Source organism: Salvelinus namaycush, chromosome 6, assembly GCF_016432855.1.
Source record: "Salvelinus namaycush isolate Seneca chromosome 6, SaNama_1.0, whole genome shotgun sequence".
NCBI classification, from domain to species: Eukaryota; Metazoa; Chordata; class Actinopteri; order Salmoniformes; family Salmonidae; genus Salvelinus; species Salvelinus namaycush.
In genome coordinates this window covers 45,327,209-45,347,476 of record NC_052312.1, presented here as the reverse complement: position 1 = coordinate 45,347,476, position 20,268 = coordinate 45,327,209, and the positions used below count along the sequence as shown (strand labels likewise).

The 20,268-nt window shown below is 42.5% G+C and overlaps 1 pseudogene; it reads right to left on the bottom strand.

Moving 5' to 3' along the window:
* LOC120049147 overlaps window positions 1–20,268 on the bottom strand; it is a 73,288-nt pseudogene that overhangs the window by 717 nt on the left and 52,303 nt on the right.

Here is a 20,268-nt window from a genome sequence, read left to right as displayed (position 1 = left end):
TGGTCTATAATAAAGAAAGCATAATGACATTAGAGCTGGTCTATAATAAAGAAAGCATAATGACATTAGAGCTGGTCTATAATAAAGAAAGCATAATGACATTAGAGCTGGTCTATAATAAAGCAAGCATAATGACATTAGAGCTGGTCTATAATAAAGAAAGCATAATGACATCTTAGCTGGTCTATAATAAAGAAAGCATAATGACAGAGCTGGTCTATAATAAAGAAAGCATAATGACATTAGAGCTGGTCTATAATAAAGAAAGCATAATGACATTAGAGCTGGTCTATAATAAAGAAAGCATAATGACATTAGAGCTGGTCTATAATAAAGAAAGCATAATGACATTAGAGCTGGTCTATAATAAAGAAAGCATAATGACATTAGAGCTGGTCTATAATAAAGAAAGCATAATGACATTAGAGCTGGTCTATAATAAAGAAAGCATAATGACATTAGAGCTGGTCTATAATAAAGAAAGCATAATGACATTAGAGCTGGTCTATAATAAAGAAAGCATAATGACATTAGAGCTGGTCTATAATAAAGAAAGCATAATGACAGAGCTGGTCTATAATAAAGAAAGCATAATGACATCTTAGCTGGTCTATAATAAAGAAAGCATAATGACATTAGAGCTGGTCTATAATAAAGAAAGCATAATGACAGAGCTGGTCTATAATAAAGAAAGCATAATGACATCTTAGCTGGTCTATAATAAAGAAAGCATAATGACATTAGAGCTGGTCTATAATAAAGAAAGCATAATGACATCTTAGCTGGTCTATAATAAAGAAAGCATAATGACATCTTAGCTGGTCTATAATAAAGAAAGCATAATGACATTAGAGCTGGTCTATAATAAAGAAAGCATAATGACATTAGAGCTGGTCTATAATAAAGAAAGCATAATGACATTAGAGCTGGTCTATAATAAAGAAAGCATAATGACATCTTAGCTGGTCTATAATAAAGAAAGCATAATGACATTAGAGCTGGTCTATAATAAAGAAAGCATAATGACATCTTAGCTGGTCTATAATAAAGAAAGCATAATGACATTAGAGCTGGTCTATAATAAAGAAAGCATAATGACATTAGAGCTGGTCTATAATAAAGAAAGCATAATGACATTAGAGCTGGTCTATAATAAAGAAAGCATAATGACATTAGAGCTGGTCTATAATAAAGAAAGCATAATGACATTAGAGCTGGTCTATAATAAAGAAAGCATAATGACATTAGAGCTGGTCTATAATAAAGAAAGCATAATGACATTAGAGCTGGTCTATAATAAAGAAAGCATAATGACAGAGCTGGTCTATAATAAAGAATTGATTAAAACAAAGTTTGGTTTATGAAGACAACGTTGTAATGACGTTAGAGAATTGTCTCTGGTTGAATGAAGATCATTGTGTGTAATAGAATAAGTGCGATGACAGCGTCAGGCTTTAGAGGACTTGTCACTCGTCCCTCTTCTCTCTTTTTACATCCTCAACTCTATCCTCTCTCCCTCACTGTTACTCTGTACACTGCTTACATCCTCAACTCTATCCTCTTCCTCTGTACACTGCTTACATCCTCAACTCTATCCTCTTCCTCTGTACACTGCTTACATCCTCAACTCTATCCTCTTCCTCTGTACACTGCTTACATCCTCAACTCTATCCTCTTCCTCTGTACACTGCTTACATCCTCAACTATCTCCTCTTCCTCTGTACACTGCTTACATCCTCAACTCTCTCCTCTTCCTCTGTACACTGCTTACATCCTCAACTCTATCCTCTTCCTCTGTACACTGCTTACATCCTCAACTCTATCCTCTTCCTCTGTACACTGCTTACATCCTCAACTCTATCCTCTTCCTCTGTACACTGCTTACATCCTCAACTCGATCCTCTTCCTCTGTACACTGCTTACATCCTCAACTCTATCCTCTTCCTCTGTACACTGCTTACATCCTCAACTCTATCCTCTTCCTCTGTACACTGCTTACATCCTCAACTCTATCCTCTTCCTCTGTACACTGCTTACATCCTCAACTCTATCCTCTTCCTCTGTACACTGCTTACATCCTCAACTCTATCCTCTTCCTCTGTACACTGCTTACATCCTCAACTCTATCCTCTTCCTCTGTACACTGCTTACATCCTCAACTCTATCCTCTTCCTCTGTACACTGCTTACATCCTCAACTCTATCCTCTTCCTCTGTACACTGCTTACATCATCAACTCTATCCTCTATCTCAGTGCTTAACTCTCCATGCTTTTTAAATGTGTTTATTTTTCCCTCCCTCCCTCCCTCCCTCCCTCCTTTTCTTTCTCTCTCAGATTCTCCTCTATCTCACTTCGTGGGGCCATGTGGAGCTTCAGTCCTGGGAGAGTGGTTGCTTGGCACTGATTATTTCATTTATTTACACTTTCTCTCTCTGCCTTCCTTTCTCACTCTCTCAACCCACACTACATTATCCCTCACTCTCTCAACCCACACTACATTATCCCTCACTCTCTCAACCCACACTACATTATCCCTCACTCTCTCAACCCACACTACATTATCACTCACTCTCTCAACCCACACTACATTATCCCTCGCTACATTATCCCTCACTCTCTCAACCCACACTACATTATCCCTCACTCTCTCAACCCACACTACCTTATCCCTCACTCTCTCAACCCACACTACCTTATCCCTCACTCTCTCAACCCACACTACCTTATCCCTCACTCTCTCAACCCACATTACCTTTTCCCTCCCTCTCTCGACCCACACTACCTTTCCCTCCCTCAATCCACATTACCTTTCCCTCCCTCAACCCACATGACCTTTTCCCTCACTCTCTCACAAACTCTCTCGCTTACTCACCTCACTCACTGTTTCTCTCTCTCTTTCTCTCTAATCCTCTAGCCCCCTCTGCCCACACATCTCCACAACAGCACCTCTGAGCCAATCGCTATGCACAACTGTGCAAGAGTCAATCACAATTCAACACGGCTGGCCCCGAGAGCCAATGGGAGCCTCCAGACTCCAAATGGGAGCCAATCATCTTCCCGGTGATTCATCAGCTGAAAGTGGGTAGTAATCAGTGTTACATGGTTGCTGGGGCTAAGCCAATCAAATGTACATGTGCAGTATCCTTGGTAACATGGTTGGTTTTATGTAACGGGAGGCTAAAATTACTGCAGCAGCGTGAATAGCTTGGTGCAGTATTGATCGAAGGGTGAAACATGGTTTTACTCCTGAATACCTCCAGTGTGTCGGTTAGGTAACACAAGTGCAGGTCATTTAAGTCAGAGGGCATAACATATGTCAGAGTAGATAGTGGGAGTGTGGAGAGCTGTCAAAGAGTATTATGGAGTGTCAATGTGTGTGGTGTGTGTGGTGGTGGGGGGGGGTCCCTGAAAGTGTGTGTCTTGGACCCCCTTGGCAGACAGGGCATCTCTCCCACATTACTGTAGAACAGTAGTATTCAAACCCTTTCAGCGGAGACCCCATTCTTTCCACCAGAATTGCTGGTTGAATTTTCTTACCAATCATTTTTTTTCAACTCCAACCTAACCCAAATACGACACAACCTTATAATCTGTACATTTTTACATCAACAAAAAACCTTCATTATAGTTTCTTCTCTTATCAAAATGAAAATACATTTACTCAATAAAATTGTATTTGTTTGTATTATCTTTCTGAAAAACGTATATTGTCCCATACAATAATCTGTACTCCAAATGTTTTGTTTTTATTGACCCCACTGATGTTCCCATAGCGGGGTCGCGACCCCGACACAGCACACTGCTGTGGAATATGATACAATGCTAATGTAGCGTTTTTCATGCATACACATTCACAAGCATATTATACATGCATGAAAAGCATACTAACGCACACACACACAGTATAGCGTAGGGACGGGAATACTCACGTAAGCTTCATAGTCACACGACTGGAAGATGAGTTTCTCAGGGTGGTGTTGCCAGTACTGCACTGGAGTGGACGAGGTGGCCTCGTTGGGAGGACGCAATGTGATTGGCTCGCACCATTCGCCTTGCTGTAACGACAGCCAATGGCATGATCAGACACAGGCCACGGATGAGGAATCACAGCCGATTACAAGGAAAAGGATTGGGCACAAACTTAAGTCAAGCATATTCTGAGCTGACATATCTAGTCTGTCAGATATGTGCTGCTGTTTGCTCCTAACCACAATGCACTTCTATGATGTAACAAGACTGACTGAACATGAAAAGCTTAACAACAACATTTCAAAAACATTTTGAGTCCCTCACTGTGTTTCTATGGACCCTCCTCTCCTAATGCTAAGTGCGTTTTAACAGTCTTAGAAGGGTCATATTCAAATGGCTTTTCATACTGTTTAATTCCCCTAGCTAGTGCTATAATGCTCACACCTCCCCTAGCACTGTGTGGAAAATCCCCTGTCCTTCTTTCTTTCATCCTTTTCAACAGAAACAGGAAATGGATATATATTTAGCTACAGTACTTTTCCCTTAGCCAATATGTTCGAAATAAAATGTAAATGATCATGAGTAAATGGACCTGTATTATCAACTAATATAATGTACATTTATATCACGTACATTGACAGTTGACTGTTTGACTGTTCGTCACGTACATTGACAACAACAGTATTTGATGCACACTAGCATCACAGACAACTTACAGTATCATTTCTTGCAGAAGGTCTTTCTCCAACATCATGAGACTGATAAATAAATAGAAATAAGATCTAGGATCAGGACAACAAGAAGTTGGTTGATAACATAGAGTTGGATAGGGGGTGCACTTGCCACAAAGCCTGTTTTAGCATGGGCAGCGCCATTGAGGACTTTCATCAATGGAGATAGCCCTGAAATGGCGCTGCCCATGCTGTCATAGAAACCATTATGGCAAATATGCAAAGACGTGGCCTCTATCCAACTCTATGGTTTATAATAATCAAGCAGAAGATAATCACACAGGCAATGTTTACAACAAGGCTGGAGTGTGAGGAAACCCTCCCGTCACAGTTTCATAATCAAAGTCCCATGACAGGTGCTGATACACTACTATACGGAAGTGCTTGTTTGTTTGTGTCACATCCATCTGCGTCTTAATGAGATACTCTGGAGGTGAGGCAATCAGGGATAATGACATCGGGGTAAATAGCTGCAGGGTGAGCCCTAGAGGATCAGAACAGGTAATCTACTCTAACTGATCTAAATGACAGAGATAGATAGGGGGGGGGGGGGGGGCAGAGAGATGGGGGGAGAGAGGGAGAGAAAGAGAGAGGGGGAAGAGACAAAGATAGAGACACAATTGGCAAAACAGGAAATGATCTCTGACTGCCTCAGTAATAATGGGGAGGGAGCAGGGCATGATCTCTGACTGCCTCAGTAATAATGGGGAGGGAGCAGGGCATGATCTCTGACTGCCTCAGTAATAATGGGGAGGGAGCAGGGCATGATCTCTGACTGCCTCAGTAATAATGGGGAGGGAGCAGGGCATGATCTCTGACTGCCTCAGTAATAATGGGGAGGGAGCAGGGCATGATCTCTGACTGCCTCAGTAATAATGGGGAGGGAGCAGGGCATGATCTCTGACTGCCTCAGTAATAATGGGGAGGGAGCAGGGCATGATCTCTGACTGCCTCAGTAATAATGGGGAGGGAGCAGGGCATGATCTCTGACTGCCTCAGTAGTAATGGGCGGAGAGGCAATGTGGAGGGAAAAGGGGGAGAAAGGGAGAGATGAGGAAGGAAAGAGTGGAAAGTAAAACAGAGAGAGAGAGTATGTGAGAGAGAGGATTAGCGAAGTCTCCATAATGATTCCCTCTACACGACCTTGACTCACTGCACTCACCTGAGTGCTGCTCTAAAGAGGCCAGTGTTGTGAGTCGTGACACAAACGCACTTCAAGGAGTCAGTCGTTTATAAACATAAGAGTGTGTCTGGTGCGACAAGCTCTGTGAATCACACACACTCTCACACACACTCCGGATGGACCCTAATCGGGGTAGATCAAAGGAACGCTTAAGAGAAGCTGCTCTCCCAGATGCCTCTGACTCGCCGACCGTGCTTTCATAGGTTGGTGCAGAGGTTCAATAGGATGATCATGGATTTTGGTAGAGAGGTTACCATACTGTACCATGCATGCTAATATTCAGTACATTCGGAAAGTATTCAGACCCCTTGACTTTCCACATTTTGTTACGTTACAGCCTTATTCTAAAAATTATTAAATTGTTTTTTTCCCATATCAATCTACACACAATACCCCATAATGACAAAGCAAAAACAGGTTTTAGAAATGTTTGCACATGTATTAAAAATAAAAACTGAAATATCAAATTTACATAAGTATTCAGACCCTTTACTCGGTACTTTGTTGAAGCACCTTGGCAGCAATTACAGCCTCGAGTTTTCTTGGGTATGACGCTACAAGCTTGGCATACCTGTATTTGGGGAGTTTCTCTCATTCTTCTCTGCAGATCCTCTCAAACTCTGTAAGGTTGGATGGGGAGCGTCGCTGCACAGCTATTTTCAGGTCTCTCCAGAGATGTTCGATCGGGTTCAAGTCCAGGCTCTGGCTGGGCCACTCAAGTTCATTCAGAGACTTGTCCTGAAGCCACTCCTGCGTTGTCTTGGCTGTGTGCTTAGGGTCGTTGTCCTGTTGGAAGGTGAACCTTCACCCCGGTCTGAGGTCCTGAGCGCTCTGGTGCAGGTTTTCATCAAGGATCTCTCTGTACTTTGCTCCGTTCATCTTTGCCTCGATCCTGACTAGTCTCCCAGTCCCTGCCGCTGAAAAACATCCACACAGCATAATGTTGCCACCACCATGCTTCACCGTAGGGAATGTGCCAGGTTTCCTCCAGACGTGACACTTGGCAGTCAGGCCAAAGAGTTCGATCTTGGTTTCATCAGACCAGAGAAGCTTGTTTCTCATGGTCTGAGAGTCTTTAAGTGCCTTTTGGTAAACTCCAAGCGGGCTGTCATGTGCCTTTTACTGAGGAGTGGCTTCCATCTGGCCACTCTACCATAAAGGCCTGATTGGTGGAGTGCTGCAGAGATGGTTGTCCTTCTTCACAGAGGAACTCTGTAGCTCAGTCAGAGTGACCATCGCGTTCTTGGTCACCTCCCTGACCAAGGCTCTTCTCCCCTGATTGCTCAGTTCTTGACCGAGTGGCCAGCTCTAGGAAGAGTCTTGGTGGTTCCAAACTTCTTCCATTTAAGAATGATGAAGGCCACTGTGTTCTTGCGGACCTTTAATGCTGCAGAAATGTTTTGGTACCCTTCCCCAGATCTGTGCCTCGACACAATCCTTTCTCTGAGCTCTACGGACAATTCCTTCGACCTTATGGCTTGGTTTTTGCTCTGACATGCACTGTCAACTGTGAGACCTTATATAGAGAGGTGTGTGCCTTTCCAAATCAATGTCCAATCAATTGAATTTACCACAGGTAGACTCCAATCAAGTTGTAAACACATCTCAAGGATGATCAATGGAAACAGAATGCACCTGAGCTCAATTTCGAGTCTCATAGCAAAGGGTCTGAATAATTATGTAAATAAGGTATTTATGTTTTTATTTTTTTTATAAATAATCAAACATTTCTAAAAACATGTTTTCGCTTTGTCATTATGGGGTATTGTGTGTAAAGTGATGAGGAAAAATTGTTAATACATTTTAGAATCAGGCTATAACGTAACAAAATGTGGAAAAAGTGAAGGGGTCTGAATACTTTCAGAATGCACTGTATATAAGTTGAATAGCATGCCAATACAGGTTGGTAGAGCAGTTATGGTACCGTATAGGGCAGGATTCCCCAATAGGCAGTCCGAGGGCCAAATATATATATATATATGTATTTTTTTGTAAATAATTGTTGTTGGACATAAAAGAAATTAGCTCAAAGTGATTTTTATTTCTTCCCAAGTACGGTAGTTTCCACGTATAAATACATTCATATGTGATCTTATCCCAAAGTAATCAAGGTTTGAAATGATTCTGTTTTTATCTAATACATTATCTGCTTGGGATTCTTGCGGTCAATTTGCAGTGTACAAATGATTTATAACAGCGTTCTGCCCCCCGCCCATCCGAGAGGATGAATGATATGGCATATTATATTAATCATCACGCTTTCATAGTGTGGTAGAGAGGTCAAATAGGGACACACAGGAAAATAATTGTGAGAGGCTGCTGTCTATTTCCCTCCCTCCCTCCCTCCCTCCCTCCCTCCCTCCCTCCCTCCCTCCCTCCCTCCCTCTCACCATGCTGACTTGGGCCATCTGCCGCTCCAGTTTGGAGCGAGGCATCTCCTCTAAGTAGTTGTCGTTGGAGCGCTGGCGGCGCCGTGCGTCCGCCTGCATGATGAGGTGCTGCACGTCCAACGAGCCCCCCGGGACGCCCGCCGTGGTGTACGCAGCCTGGCCCGGAAGGATCTGGGGAGGGGTGTTGCAGCCACCGGGCTCCTGGGAGGATGGATGGACAGAGGGGAGGGGTTATTAAATGGTGGTGAAGTGTGCCATGTGATGCTTTTGAGGCTCCATGATAGGCTGTATCTAGAAAAGGAGAGGTCAAATGTCAAGACTGCCACTACTGGCAATTCCCAATGTGGACATGCCTCAAGGGGGGGGCGCAAATTAGGGAGAGACAATAATGGTATAATGATTCCACTACATAGTGATTGCCTTGCTTACCTGTTACATCATTATTTTCACTAGCGTACCTCTTAAAATGAAGCTACTGTGTTGAGCATGGATTCTAAGTGGTTTCTAGTGGTATGCTTTTGGAACGTGGCAATATGCTATGCTGAATAAACCTTCAGCCTCCTCTCTGTTTGCTAGCCTGGCTCTGGACGTGGACATCAGACTAGATTTGCAGTGGAGACACAACCCAGCCCCTCTGTCTGGACCGATTTGTTAAATGGAATGAAAGCAGGCGTCTGGGCCTTGAGAGGCTGCAGAGGAGCAGCCACATCCTGGCTGCCGGATCAAATTGAGTCCCAGGAGGTGAAGCATTTCCAGGGCCTTTGTAAGTTGAACATTAGACCCATACGCACTGGGGAATGGAATCCAGCATCTTGTAATTAGTATCCAGGACCGGCAGGGAGAGGGGAAACGGCGGTGCTATTGTGGTCCTGGCGGCATCCATTTTGTGTCTGCCGGGAGACTTGTGAAGGCTAACAACAGCAGTGGGGATATTTCCCCTAAGCTCACTGAATCTCTGTCTGCAGTCTCTAGGACTACTACCATCTGGGAGGGAAGAGAGTGAGGACACACACACACACACGTATGTACACTGCACACACGTATACATGCACTACACACACTGCACACACTGACCCGTAGGGAGATGGCCCGTGGGGGTTTCTGTGGAGGGTCTTGGTGAAGCCTGTCTCCCAGCGAGGCCAGAATTCTCTTCCTGTGTCCTATCAGACTGACCTTCAACACCTAGGGAGGAAGAGAGACACAGGTCAACAACCTATCAACACAACTGTTAGAACACAATTATCAAGATGTATTTAACATGGAATCAACGTGAACTAAGCATGTAATAAGCCCCCACTGAAGTAAAACCCAGTTATGAGAGTGTTGGATTCAAATCCTACCTCTACTGGTAGTGAGGCACTCTGGAATAATACAAAGACCACGGTAATAAACTGACAACATCACATTTATAACAATGGTGATATGGTGCCATCAGATGTGACTGCCTGAGGTAAAAACAGATGTTGTAATCAGAGGAGGCTGGTGGGAGGAGCTATAGGAGGACAGGCTCATCATAATGGCTGGAATGGAATAAATGGAATGGGGTCAAACATGTGGTTTCTATACATTTGATATGGTTGATACTGTTCCATTGATTCCATTCCAGCCATTACAATGAGCCCATCCTCCTATATCTCATCCCACCAGCCTCCTCTGGTTGTAAATAGCAAAACATATGAGTGTTTCTATTAAACATTAATATATTCAAATAACCGGGCTTTCAAAGAAGGCACAATGAGTCATAATGATAAAAACACAGAGCAGACCATATGTAACATCATTACTAGAATTATTATCACATAAAGGCACCAGCCTGCTCCACCGTTACAAGGTAATTAGGTTTGCAGTGAAACACACACACACTAGTTTGGTTTGTCCTTCCTGGCACATTCTGCAGGGGGTTGAAAGGGCTGCCAAAAGACTGGTTCCAACACCCTAGATTTGGGTGTGTGTGTGGCTCATACAATGTCTTGGCAGTAAGCTCTTCTCCCAAAAGGCAGTGGATGTAAGTGTGTGTGTGATGTGCATCAATGAAGGATGTGTGTGTGGATAAGAGGACAGAGGAGGGAGGATGTAGGTGTGTGTTCCAGCTAGAGAGTTGGTAATTAGAGTGAGTCTGAGACCTAGCCGTGAGCCTAATGACTCTCCCTACGCTACCGCTATTACACACACACACACACTATTGATTCCTTCCTCTCCAGCCCTCACTCACCAATTACTGGCCCGCATCTGTTACCACACACACTTAAGAGCAACCAAAAGAGAAATCTAAATAAACTCAAATGATTAATTTCCCAATCCAGAAACAAGAAGAACATGTATTTTCCTATACAGGAAACCCACATTGCGGCTTTAATTTAATAGATACTATATCTCATAATTACGGCCACCTGGCCATATGAAAATCACCATATTGAGGTGATGATCCAAGATGGCGTAGCAGTCAGACGTCTTTGTCTTGTCTCGTCCCATGTATATATCTTTTAATATATTTTTCTTCGCATTCTTTTTAATATTTTTCCTAAACCTCAACTTCAAAATACTCTCCTGCAACCCACCTCACCCAATGTGGTGTGGATCTGTTTTTTTCTAAAGTATTTCTATTTACCTCCGAACTGGAATACCTCAACTGAAGCTAGCTAGCTAACTAGCTACCAGCTATCAGCTATCAGTCAGCTAACCTTTAGCTCGGAAAGCTCTCGCCAGTTCGTACAACTCGTTTCAAACCAGAGCATACCGGACCTATTTTTCTCTCCAGATCCCCAGATCTGAGATTCCTACCGCAAACTCTGAACCCTTTCATCTGGATCACGGCAGCTAGCTAACCGCAGCCCGGGTTGACTACTCCTGGCTAATCGTTTCCGTCCCGGAGCAAGCACCAACTAGCCTGGGGCTAGCCCATGCTAGACCCATCTCCCGGCTAGGGCTCCTGGGCTACTCCTGAAGCCCACTCCTCAGCTACAATATCCGGACCCCTTCTACTGCCGGTACGGGGCACGGAACCCCAACGATCCTTCACGACTGGAGTACCGACATAATCTGCCCGAGGATCCCAACAGGCCCCCCAGGCGCAACGTCCCCTGAAGGCCCATTCTGCTAACCGCGGCCTGCTAGCTATCTAGAGCATATTGGACTGTTAGCTGATCCACCGGACAGTTTCTTGGACCACTATACCCATTTTGCCAATTGGACTTGGACCCCTCTGCTACTTGGAACCCTACTAATTCCATGACTGGTCTATCGACGTCACCGCACGAGGAGGCAAAAACAGACTTTCCCCCATCGCGACGTCCCTCTAAGGCCCTTATGCTAGCTTGCTAGCCCCGGCCTGCTAACTGCTAGCCCCAGCCTGCTAACTATCTGAATCGCCGTGTCCCCAGCCAGCCCAACCACTCACTGGACCCATACAATCACTTGGCTACGCATGCCTCTCCCTAATATCAATATGCCTTGTCCATTAATGTCCTGGTTAGTGATTACTGTCTTATTTCACTGTAGAGCCTATATCCCTGCTCAATATGCCTTAACCAACCATGTTGTTCCACCTCCCACATATGCAATGACATTACCTGGTTTATATCTCTCTCTTCATTACTCAATGCCTAGGTCTACCTCCAATGTACTCGCTTCCTACCATACCTTTGTCTGTACATGATGCCTTGAATCTATGCTATCATGCCCAGAAACCTGCTCCCTTTACTCTCTGTTCCGAACGTGCTAGACGGCCAGTTCTTATAGCCTTTAGCCGTACACTCATCCTACTCCTCCTCTGTTCCTCTGGTGATGTAGAGGTTAATCCAGGACCTGCAGTGCCTAGCTCCACTCCTACTCCACAGGTGTTCTCAATTGTTGACTTCTGTAACCGTAAAAGCCTTGGTTTCATGCATGTACATTAGAAGCTTACTCCCTAAGTTTGCTTTATTCACTGCTTTAGCACATTCCTCCAACCGGATGTCTTAGCCGTGTCTGAATCCTGCGCTTAGGAAAATCACCAAAAACCCTGAAATCTCCATCCCTAACTATAACATTTTCCGCCAAGATAGAAATGCCAAAGGGGGCGGTGTTGCAATCTACTGCAGAGATAACCTGCAGAGTTCTGTCTTACTATCCAGGTCTGTACCAAAACAATTCGAGCTTCTACTTCTAAAAATTCACCTTTCCAGAAACAAGTCTCTCACCGTTGCCGCTTGCACATCCTACCATTCCAGTGTTTATTTGTTATATTGTAATTACTTCGCCACCATGGCCTATTTACTGCCTTACCTCTCTTATCTTACCTCATTTGCACATGCTGTATATAGATTTTTCTACTGTATTATTGATTGTATGTTTGTATATTCCATGTGTAACTCTGTGTTGTTGTATGTGTCAAACTGCTTTGCTTTATCTTGGCCAGGTCGCAGTTGCAAATGAGAACTTGTTCTCAACTAGCCTACCTGGTTAAATAAAGGTGAAATAAAAATAAAATAAAAATATTTAAATGTTAACGCCATACTATGAAATAATCAATGGGCTTTTTTAAATAGAGGAGTGTTTGCCTAAACAAACAGGCTCTAAACATTCAGGCAATTCAAAAAATATGTGAACGGTTTGATAATTTCTCTCTTCCAGAAAAAAATGATTCTAATCGCCAAAATGACCATGATCAAAGACGTGCGTTTGTGTCATCCTGGGTGTTTGATGGTTGGAGATTTCATTGGCATATTTTGTGATTCTATCGCTCTCTCTGTCTGTCTGTTACACAAACACACGTAAGCAGATCCAATTATTAGCCAGCTCCATTCTCCCTCTTTCTCGTCATCTCTCTCACACACACACACACACACACACACACACACACACACACACACACACACACACACACACACACACACACACACACACACACACACACACACACACATTGTTCTTTGTTTGACCAAAACATATGCTATTTAGATCCTGGGGGAGTACATTACAATGTTAACTCAATGGACGAGGACTGAAATGTAACCTGACCAGTTACTGTTAGCTCTCTCTCCACCCCCGTCTACAGTATGTATTCTCTCTACAGTATGTGTGTGTTCTCTCTACAGTATGTGTGTGTTCTCTCTACAGTACGTGTGTGTTCTCTCTACAGTACGTGTGTGTACTCTCTACAGTACGTGTGTGTTCTCTCTACAGTACGTGTGTGTTCTCTCTACAGTACGTGTGTGTTCTCTCTACAGTACGTGTGTGTTCTCTCTACAGTACGTGTGTGTACTCTCTACAGTACGTGTGTGTACTCTCTACAGTACGTGTGTGTTCTCTCTACAGTACGTGTGTGTTCTCTCTACAGTACGTGTGTGTACTCTCTACAGTACGTGTGTGTTCTCTCTACAGTACGTGTGTGTTCTCTCTACAGTATGTGTGTGTTCTCTCTACAGTACGTGTGTGTACTCTCTACAGTACGTGTGTGTTCTCTCTACAGTACGTGTGTGTTCTCTCTACAGTACGTGTGTGTACTCTCTACAGTACGTGTGTGTTCTCTCTACAGTACGTGTGTGTACTCTCTACAGTACGTGTGTGTTCTCTCTACAGTACGTGTGTGTGATCTCTCTACAGTACGTGTGTGTGATCTCTCTACAGTACGTGTGTGTGATCTCTCTACAGTACGTGTGTGTGATCTCTCTACAGTACGTGTGTGTTCTCTCTCTACAGTACGTGTGTGTTCTCTCTACAGTACGTGTGTGTTCTCTCTACAGTACGTGTGTGTTCTCTCTACAGTACGTGTGTGTTCTCTCTCTACAGTATGTGTGTGTTCTCTCTACAGTACGTGTGTGTTCTCTCTACAGTACGTGTGTGTTCTCTCTACAGTACGTGTGTGTTCTCTCTACAGTACGTGTGTGTTCTCTCTACAGTACGTGTGTGTTCTCTCTACAGTACGTGTGTGTTCTCTCTACAGTACGTGTGTGTTCTCTCTACAGTACGTGTGTGTTCTCTCTACAGTACGTGTGTGTTCTCTCTACAGTACGTGTGTGTTCTCTCTACAGTACGTGTGTGTTCTCTCTACAGTACGTGTGTGTTCTCTCTACAGTACGTGTGTGTACTCTCTACAGTACGTGTGTGTACTCTCTACAGTACGTGTGTGTACTCTCTACAGTACGTGTGTGTTCTCTCTACAGTACGTGTGTGTGATCTCTCTACAGTACGTGTGTGATCTCTCTACAGTATGTGTGTGTTCTCTCTACAGTACGTGTGTGTTCTCTCTACAGTACGTGTGTGTGATCTCTCTACAGTACGTGTGTGTGATCTCTCTACAGTACGTGTGTGTGATCTCTCTACAGTACGTGTGTGTGATCTCTCTACAGTACGTGTGTGTGATCTCTCTACAGTACGTGTGTGTTCTCTCTCTACAGTACGTGTGTGTGATCTCTCTACAGTACGTGTGTGTGATCTCTCTACAGTACGTGTGTGTGATCTCTCTACAGTACGTGTGTGTTCTCTCTACAGTACGTGTGTGTTCTCTCTACAGTACGTGTGTGTTCTCTCTACAGTACGTGTGTGTTCTCTCTACAGTACGTGTGTGTTCTCTCTACAGTACGTGTGTGTACTCTCTACAGTACGTGTGTGTACTCTCTACAGTACGTGTGTGTTCTCTCTACAGTACGTGTGTGTGATCTCTCTACAGTACGTGTGTGTGATCTCTCTACAGTACGTGTGTGTGATCTCTCTACAGTACGTGTGTGTGATCTCTCTACAGTACGTGTGTGTTCTCTCTCTACAGTACGTGTGTGTTCTCTCTCTACAGTACGTGTGTGTTCTCTCTCTACAGTACGTGTGTGTTCTCTCTACAGTACGTGTGTGTTCTCTCTACAGTATGTGTGTGTTCTCTCTACAGTATGTGTTCTCTCTACAGTATGTACAGTACGTGTTCTATCTACAGTATGTGTTCTCTCTACAGTATGTGTTCTCTCTACAGTATGTACAGTATGTGTTCTCTCTACAGTACGTGTTCTCTCTACAGTGTGTACAGTATGTGTTCTCTCTACAGTATATACAGTATGTGTTCTCTCTACAGTATGTGTTCTCTCTACAGTGTGTACAGTATGTGTTCTCTCTACAGTATGTACAGTATGTGTTCTCTCTACAGTATGTGTTCTCTCTACAGTGTGTACAGTATGTGTTCTCTCTACAGTATATACAGTATGTGTTCTCTCTACAGTATGTGTTCTCTCTACAGTGTGTACAGTATGTGTTCTCTCTACAGTGTGTACAGTATGTGTTCTCTCTACAGTATATACAGTATGTGTTCTCTCTACAGTATGTGTTCTCTCTACAGTGTGTACAGTATGTGTTCTCTCTACAGTATGTGTTCTCTCTACAGTATATACAGTATGTGTTCTCTCTACAGTATGTGTTCTCTCTACAGTGTGTACAGTATGTGTTCTCTCTACAGTGTGTACAGTATGTGTTCTCTCTACAGTATGTGTTCTCTCTACAGTGTGTACAGTATGTGTTCTCTCTACAGTATATACAGTATGTGTTCTCTCTACAGTATGTGTTCTCTCTACAGTATATACAGTATGTGTTCTCTCTACAGTATGTGTTCTCTCTACAGTGTGTACAGTATGTGTTCTCTCTACAGTATGTGTTCTCTCTACAGTATATACAGTATGTGTTCTCTCTACAGTATGTGTTCTCTCTACAGTGTGTACAGTATGTGTTCTCTCTACAGTATGTGTTCTCTCTACAGTATATACAGTATGTGTTCTCTCTACAGTATGTGTTCTCTCTACAGTATATACAGTATGTGTTCTCTCTACAGTATGTGTTCTCTCTACAGTGTGTACAGTATGTGTTCTCTCTACAGTATGTGTTCTCTCTACAGTATATACAGTATGTGTTCTCTCTACAGTATGTGTTCTCTCTACAGTGTGTACAGTATGTGTTCTCTCTACAGTGTGTACAGTATGTGTTCTCTCTACAGTATATACAGTATGTGTTCTCTCTACAGTATGTGTTCTCTCTACAGTATATACAGTATGTGTTCTCTCTACAGTATGTGTTCTCTCTACAGTGTGTACAGTATGTGTTCTCTCTACAGTATGTGTTCTCTCTACAGTATATACAGTATGTGTTCTCTCTACAGTATGTGTTCTCTCTACAGTGTGTACAGTATGTGTTCTCTCTACAGTATGTGTTCTCTCTACAGTATATACAGTATGTGTTCTCTCTACAGTATGTGTTCTCTCTACAGTATATACAGTATGTGTTCTCTCTACAGTATGTGTTCTCTCTACAGTGTGTACAGTATGTGTTCTCTCTACAGTATGTGTTCTCTCTACAGTATATACAGTATGTGTTCTCTCTACAGTATGTGTTCTCTCTACAGTGTGTACAGTATGTGTTCTCTCTACAGTATGTGTTCTCTCTACAGTGTGTACAGTATGTGTTCTCTCTACAGTATATACAGTATGTGTTCTCTCTACAGTATGTGTTCTCTCTACAGTATGTGTTCTCTCTACAGTATATACAGTATGTGTTCTCTCTACAGTATGTGTTCTCTCTACAGTGTGTACAGTATGTGTTCTCTCTACAGTATGTGTTCTCTCTACAGTATATACAGTATGTGTTCTCTCTACAGTATGTACAGTATGTGTTCTCTCTACAGTATGTGTTCTCTCTACAGTATGTGTTCTCTCTACAGTATATACAGTATGTGTTCTCTCTACAGTATGTACAGTATGTGTTCTCTCTACAGTATGTGTTCTCTCTACAGTATATACAGTATGTGTTCTCTCTACAGTATGTGTTCTCTCTACAGTGTGTACAGTATGTGTTCTCTCTACAGTATGTGTTCTCTCTACAGTATATACAGTATGTGTTCTCTCTACAGTATGTGTTCTCTCTACAGTGTGTACAGTATGTGTTCTCTCTACAGTATGTGTTCTCTCTACAGTATATACAGTATGTGTTCTCTCTACAGTATGTGTTCTCTCTACAGTGTGTACAGTATGTGTTCTCTCTACAGTATGTGTTCTCTCTACAGTATGTGTTCTCTCTACAGTATATACAGTATGTGTTCTCTCTACAGTATGTACAGTATGTGTTCTCTCTACAGTATGTGTTCTCTCTACAGTGTGTACAGTATGTGTTCTCTCTACAGTATGTGTTCTCTCTACAGTGTGTACAGTATGTGTTCTCTCTACAGTATATACAGTATGTGTTCTCTCTACAGTATGTGTTCTCTCTACAGTATGTGTTCTCTCTACAGTGTGTACAGTATGTGTTCTCTCTACAGTATGTACAGTATGTGTTCTCTCTACAGTATGTGTTCTCTCTACAGTATGTGTTCTCTCTACAGTATGTACAGTATGTGTTCTCTCTACAGTATGTACAGTATGTGTTCTCTCTACAGTATGTGTTCTCTCTACAGTGTGTACAGTATGTGTTCTCTCTACAGTATGTACAGTATGTGTTCTCTCTACAGTATGTACAGTATGTGTTCTCTCTACAGTATGTGTTCTCTCTACAGTATGTGTTCTCTCTACAGTATGTACAGTATGTGTTCTCTCTACAGTATGTGTTCTCTCTACAGTGTGTACAGTATGTGTTCTCGCTACAGTATGTACAGTATGTGTTCTCTCTACAGTATGTGTTCTCTCTACAGTATGTGTTCTCTCTACAGTATATACAGTATGTGTTCTCTCTACAGTATGTACAGTATGTGTTCTCTCTACAGTATGTGTTCTCTCTACAGTGTGTACAGTATGTGTTCTCTCTACAGTATATACAGTATGTGTTCTCTCTACAGTATGTGTTCTCTCTACAGTGTGTACAGTATGTGTTCTCTCTACAGTATGTGTTCTCTCTACAGTATATACAGTATGTGTTCTCTCTACAGTATGTGTTCTCTCTACAGTGTGTGTTCTCTCTACAGTGTGTACAGTATGTGTTCTCTCTACAGTATATACAGTATGTGTTCTCTCTACAGTATGTGTTCTCTCTACAGTATATACAGTATGTGTTCTCTCTACAGTGTGTGTTCTCTCTACAGTATATACAGTATGTGTTCTCTCTACAGTATGTGTTCTCTCTACAGTATATACAGTATGTGTTCTCTCTACAGTATGTGTTCTCTCTACAGTATGTGTTCTCTCTACAGTATGTGTTCTCTCTACAGTGTGTACAGTATGTGTTCTCTCTACAGTATGTGTTCTCTCTACAGTGTGTGTTCTCTCTACAGTATATACAGTATGTGTTCTCTCTACAGTGTGTACAGTATGTGTTCTCTCTACAGTATGTGTTCTCTCTACAGTGTGTACAGTATGTGTTCTCTCTACAGTGTGTACAGTATGTGTTCTCTCTACAGTATATACAGTATGTGTTCTCTCTACAGTATGTACAGTATGTGTTCTCTCTACAGTATGTACAGTATGTGTTCTCTCTACAGTATGTGTTCTCTCTACAGTGTGTACAGTATGTGTTCTCTCTACAGTGTGTACAGTATGTGTTCTCTCTACAGTATATACAGTATGTGTTCTCTCTACAGTATGTACAGTATGTGTTCTCTCTACAGTATGTACAGTATGTGTTCTCTCTACAGTATGTGTTCTCTCTACAGTGTGTACAGTATGTGTTCTCTCTACAGTATATACAGTATGTGTTCTCTCTACAGTATGTGTTCTCTCTACAGTGTGTACAGTATGTGTTCTCTCTACAGTATGTGTTCTCTCTACAGTATGTACAGTATGTGTTCTCTCTACAGTATGTACAGTATGTGTTCTCTCTACAGTATGTACAGTATGTGTTCTCTCTACAGTATGTACAGTATGTGTTCTCTCTACAGTATGTGTTCTCTCTACAGTATGTACAGTATGTGTTCTCTCTACAGTATGTACAGTATGTGTTCTCTCTACAGTATGTGTTCTCTCTACAGTATGTGTTCTCTCTACAGTATGTACAGTATGTGTTCTCTCTACAGTATGTACAGTATGTGTTCTCTCTACAGTATGTACAGTATGTGTTCTCTCTACAGTATGTGTTCTCTCTACAGTGTGTACAGTATGTGTTCTCTCTACAGTATATACAGTATGTGTTCTCTCTACAGTATGTGTTCTCTCTACAGTGTGTACAGTATGTGTTCTCTCTACAGTATGTACAGTATGTGTTCTCTCTACAGTATGTGTTCTCTCTACAGTGTGTACAGTATGTGTTCTCTCTACAGTATATACAGTATGTGTTCTCTCTACAGTGTGTACAGTATGTGTTCTCTCTACAGTATGTACAGTATGTGTTCTCTCTACAGTATGTGTTCTCTCTACAGTGTGTACAGTATGTGTTCTCTCTACAGTGTGTACAGTATGTGTTCTCTCTACAGTGTGTACAGTACGTGTTCTCTCTACAGTGTGTACAGTATGTGTTCTCTCTACAGTATGTGTTCTCTCTACAGTGTGTACAGTATGTGTTCTCTCTACAGTGTGTACAGTATGTGTTCTCTCTACAGTATGTGTTCTCTCTACAGTGTGTACAGTATGTGTTCTCTCTACAGTACAGTACGTGTGCCTGACTGCACCATGCCCCCATTTGCATTTAAATGAAATGCATTGTCTGCGTATAGCGACTGAGTGACTGCTACAGTGGCTCTAGCCTACTCTACACGCTCAATATACTCCTTTCACTCTGCCTCTATTGCTTCCATCCCCAACTCCATATTCAATAAGCTCTGCTGATATGATAAGCCAGTAGGTCACATTGCCAATGCCAAGACACAGTATAAATACACAAAGGGGAATATTTATATTACACATAATCATCATAATACACAGCAAAATATCAGTCTCGCTTCTCTCTCTCACTCAATATCATTCTATCGCTCTTCCCTCCTCCTCCCCACCTCTCTCTCTCTTCCCTTCTTCTGTCTATCTCTGATGGCAAAGTGGCAACCCATCTCTGTCTCTCTCTCTTTTGCTGGCTCTATTCCTCTCTCGCTCCCTCTTTTATTCTCTCTCTGTCTCTTCAGATTGCAGTGTTT